The 5,246-nt window shown below is 44.1% G+C and overlaps 1 pseudogene; it reads right to left on the reverse strand.

The window, feature by feature from the left end:
* Positions 1-383: 383 nt before the first annotated feature.
* LOC126189808 (U2 spliceosomal RNA) lies at positions 384-543 on the reverse strand (annotated as a pseudogene).
* Positions 544-5,246: the final 4,703 nt, after the last annotated feature.

Here is a 5,246-nt window from a genome sequence, read left to right on the forward strand (position 1 = left end):
GAGACGTCACAGAGGTGTCTATAAAGGTTACCTGGCTAACGCAATCCGAGTGCAGAAAAAAATTACTCATCATGCAAAGGGACTCTCATGATCAGTTTAATTAATTAGTCAATCAGCTGGATACTCACGAGGTGCCACGAGGTGGTTGGGAGCGAGGGCGAGAGTACTAGGGATGTGATTGGCTACATGGCGCAGTAATCAGGCGTTTTTTGTTGCAGCTAGGTATTTTAATGGAATTTCGGTCTCACATCTGCATAGGGAGAGACGACCACCGCAATAAAATCAGCTACATTATCGTACGTAATATTAACCTGATATTTACAACTCCTCTGTGCTGCTACCTTCCGGGACGTCGTAGGTGACAAGGCATCTGGCTATTTTAAGAGAGTTAGAAGTGAGGAGGTATCCTGTGACAGTGGTAGGCATGCACTTAGCACTCTGTCATGAGCCAAAAATAAGTCTAATATTGTAGTTCTATGATGCAAGACATAACAGATATTAAGCTGATAACAACCGATTCTTTTTATCTGGCGAGAGAGTAGTTAGAGGAAATATAGCCTATGTCTCATTGTTGTACAGGATTTTCACAACAAGTAACGATACTTTAGTGGTCTGAACATGCGTTTATCATCCAGTTTCGTCTGTCTTGGGAAACAGGCCATATAAATGGGAGGAATCTACATTTTGTGTGAGATATTTGGGTTGGTTAGAAAAAGAGCAGAATGTTCATCCCACGAAACTCCGCATAGTGTGGCCCACAGTAGTATGACATAAGAGACCATTTGCATAGTTCATTTATATTTGTGTGTACAGTCAAATGTGTGTAGAATCAAATGAACGAGAGTTTTGTTTAAAAAATAAATGTCAAATCTATGGAAGTCTAAATTATGAAGTTGTAACCGAAAATGATACCCCCTTCCTAACCATATTTATTCAATAACCAACAGTAAGAAATGAAAGATAGTTAGTGCCCCCATAAAATATGTTCAATGATACTAATTGTCATAGGTGTTATTCTTATCAGATTCAGACGTAAGCTATATCCCTAGCTGAGGCACGCTTTTAGCATGCGGTTACTCCTCCCCCCCCCCCCCCCCCCCCCCTACGTATGCGTTGCTTTGGTGTGCAACGATAGTTATCCGTTACGCATATTGTTTCCTTTAAAAGTCTGGGGTTTATATCAATTGCCTTGCACCAATTGCACCTTTAACCTCAGTATATGGTTCGAGAGGCACATGGTGGCACAGTATCATAATTAAAGAAAATTAGAACGATCCAATGAAGGAACAAGCTTTTCCTGCATGTCTGGCACATTAAAATTGTAGTAGGGGGTAACCGCGCAATATTTACTCTTCACGTTTTCAAGTGCTGACAACAAATGAATTAAGGAGAAGTCTACTCTGCAAGGCGTTATTGACCACAAGATCGTCTGCTCTGGTACGATGCGTAAGTTTTGGGCCCTAGCGAGCTACAACTAGGTTGCCGACATTGTATGGGCAATGGAACTGCAGGAGCTGCCCCGTGATGCCCGCAAACAAAGTTTGTCCAGAGGCGGACAGACTGCCTGCCATCAATGCTGGGTTTGGTGGGCTGGGACGCAAACAAACCGTCACAGTACGTGACATCCTATCATACCGACGAGCTGATGTACTGCACCTGGTTAACTACAGCTGCTACCTTTCCAATGGGACAACAGATTTCACACTTATATGAATGTGTGGCGTCTGTTCTTTCGGACATGTCCGAAAGTACCGACCCCACGCACTGATGTAACTGATTCGCCTCGGTGGGCAACGAATACAAACCTTCAATGTGGATGCACAGTATCGTTCGACCCTCAGCAGGAATCCAAAATCAGCGAGCATGCAGGATATGGACAGGGACTGTGGACAGGTGGCGCTAGGTGGGAGTGTGAGCTGGCTGAGGAGCGCGCAGGGGTAGTCCGTGCATTTGCGATAAACACCGTGCCGAACTGGCGCAGTGGTTAACGCAACTAACTAGTAAACAGGGAGATCCCGGGTCTGGTCCACCACAAATTTCCATTCGTCACCACTGATTTCGTGTAAAGTTCCGATGCAGCTGACATCGTCAGTTTCTTCCCTTTCCTTTCCTTTCTCCTCTTCCACTTTCAGTTTATATAATACATATCAGAGTTATGGATTCTGCATGATGCCTGTTCTTTCAGACATGTCAGACAGAACAGGCATCATGCAGAATCAACATACCCAAGCATCTGCTTCACTTAGACGGCCAATGAATCCACAATCTACAGTGCGGGTGCACAATATTTTTCGACTCCATGGGAATCTGAAGTTAGCCAGCATGGAGGACATGGAAGCGGTAGGTGGGAATTGAGTCAGCCGGGAAGCATGCCAAGATACTCCATACCTTTGTGATAAACACTGTGCCTGGATGGCGGAGTGGCTAACGCAACTGCTTAGAACCCCAGATATCCTGGGTTTGAGTCCTGATCAGGAACACATTTTCACTCGTCGCCGCTGACTCCCGATAAAGTTACGATGCAACTGATATAACCAGTTCCTTACCCTTCCTTTCCTTCCCCCCACCCTCTCCACATTCAATTCACATAAGATTCCATACTACCACAATCGTAGATCTTCTCTGATTTTACCATTTAGGTTCTTTTATGTCGTACCTCAGCAGTAGGAACTTTATGAAACAATTTGCGGACGAGGCTTATAGATTTTTCATATTAACTCAAAAGAAAGATAGTTAGTAGTACCGTAATTGATAGAACTAAAATCAATTTGACGCTGAAAGTTTTGACATAAAGCCATTACATACTGACAAACTTCTTTTGACGTACCATCCATGAATCGGGATGAGACGTGGAGTATTTTACTGATGGACTGCGCGATATCTTTTCCTCAACATATAGTACCGTACTAGTGCAGTATGAATCTGGATGTAGGTGTTATACCAATGTCCAACTGACCGACGAAAAAGGATATGAATAACTCCACATCACAGCAGTACAGTATCAAATAGGAAATGATTAAAAATAGTTCTACGAACCTCTTTGTTCTATTTACACTCTGTTCCATCTGTCCATGTAATTCAGTTACGTAGTTGCTGGACTCAACTCTTTGCACTGTCGTCACTTAGTGTATTAATTTCGTTGCTAGAGCGGTTCAGGAAGTAGGGCGTGGAGTCGCCAATCAATTTGTCGTCCCATTAACTAATTATGTTTGCATCTGATAACGAACTTAAGAAAATCAATTCCATTGCGTTAATACTTTGCCTTGCTATCGAACACAACATGGCAACAACACTTAGCAGGACTGTAGTCCCAATGATGGCGAAAACAACACCACATTATGCTAATGACAACTCTCTTACTCTGCAGAAGAATTTATGAATAAATAATGCTGTCATGTGTGTGTCTGTATGCATGTATGTATGTATGTATGTGTGTGTGTGTGTGTGTGTGTGTGTGTGTGTGTGTGTGTGTCTGTGTGTTGTGTGAGATGGGGAGAGAGAGAGAAGGAGAGATAGAGCAACAGACAGATGGACAGAGAGAATGGGACAAAGAGAGAGAGAGAAAGAAAGAGAGTGTGTGTATGTGCGTGTGGTGTGTGTGTGTGTGTGTGTGTGTGTGTGTGTCAGAGAGAGAGAGAGAGAGAGAGAGAGAAAGCGAGATAGAGAGAAGAGAGAGATACACATATAGATAAAACAAAACTAATGTCAAAGAGAGTGGTGCAAATAACAACCATATTTCCATGTCTCTCACTGACAAAGAATGCTACAATTATAAACCAAGTGACACATTCCAGATCATGTCAAGAAATCAGATTGGTGTTCTTGAAAGAGCGTCTCTGCCCTCTTTGCAAGTGGGTTGTTGCTGTCACGAACTCCAAAGGCCTACAGAGTTCATGAGCCAGTTTGGTCAGCATTGGGTACTGTCTAATCTGTTTCCCCACTTGAAGTGTATACCTGTTCCAAAAACTCACATAGGTTAAACGGAAGTATTGAAGGATTTTGAAAACAAGGTACAGATTGCTGTAGTCGCTACTAGAATGTAGGGCTCCTAGAAACTCTTACAATTTGTTAAATTGAAACTATTTCTCGTGGGTTCTTCTCCAGTCATTTTCTGTTTTCGTAATTGTAGTGTAGGCCAAGTAACACAAATAACATTAAGCTTAGAGTCACAAGCCTGAGAATACAGTGTGCTGGAGGACTCAACGAAGCAACCCTAATGTTTTACATCTGGATCTGTTCTCTGCAAACCACTGTGAAGCATATGGCAGAAGTAGTTGCCAATGATACCCAATTTTACACTGTTGTAATAGTGGAGAAATATACAACGACACCAATAGGAGCTAGGACAGACACTTCACCCTGGAATAGTTTACGCAGGATCTGTGGCTGGTGCTCTTCCAGTGCCACACCGAGTGTGGTGTCACGAATGCTGACTCTATGATAACATTCTTTATTATTCGTGGCTTACCTCTCAGGGGCCGATTTCTGTGTTCAGGTACGTGCAACGGATGTGACCAGTGAAGTGGCAGTTGCGTGAGGCTTTGCCGACGGTACACAGGTGTTTCCCTTGCAACAGCGTTGTGAGACTGCTGAGTGGTGAACACAATACGAGGTCCAAGCAGCAGGCGGGGCCATGCAGGCCCCATGCATTGAGCGCAGAACACTTGGAATAAGCTGTAGTGTCAGACGATAAGTCTGAGGGAGAGGCTTCCAGTCGTTGGCACCAGTTTGAGACCCACAACCATCAGGTCTCGCCGATGACTCATAGACCATTAGCTTCACCCAGCTGATGATGCGGCTCGATGAGGTTCTCACAGCTTGGCCACGCGTCAGACTGACGACTGGTGAGGAAATAGTCACAGCACTGGAAGATGATGGAAGTTCGAGAACAAGTGCTGCTAATGGCTGAGCGGGGGCCTCTGGGAACAGGTGTGTTGTGACGTTACAGAGATGGCTGTAGAAGTGCAGCACTGTGCCAGCCAACTGCTGCAGTAAACCAACGTGCTGCAGAATACAGTGCCAGAGTTATTGTAGCACCCAGCTGCAGACTGTTGTATTTCAAACCCAGCTGCAGGCTGCTGTATTTCACTGGTGGCCTGCATGCCCTTCAGATGGTGGTGAAGTCCAGCTTGTGGCTAATGCCACAACACCGTGGAGTAAGTAAATAATACCTTTTTACAGTGCTCTCACGTAATATATGGAGTTGGAAATTTCTTCTAATTTTCTCATCATCATCATCATCATCA

Source organism: Schistocerca cancellata, chromosome 5 (genome assembly GCF_023864275.1).
Source record: "Schistocerca cancellata isolate TAMUIC-IGC-003103 chromosome 5, iqSchCanc2.1, whole genome shotgun sequence".
In the NCBI taxonomy this organism is placed as follows: Eukaryota; Metazoa; Arthropoda; class Insecta; order Orthoptera; family Acrididae; genus Schistocerca; species Schistocerca cancellata.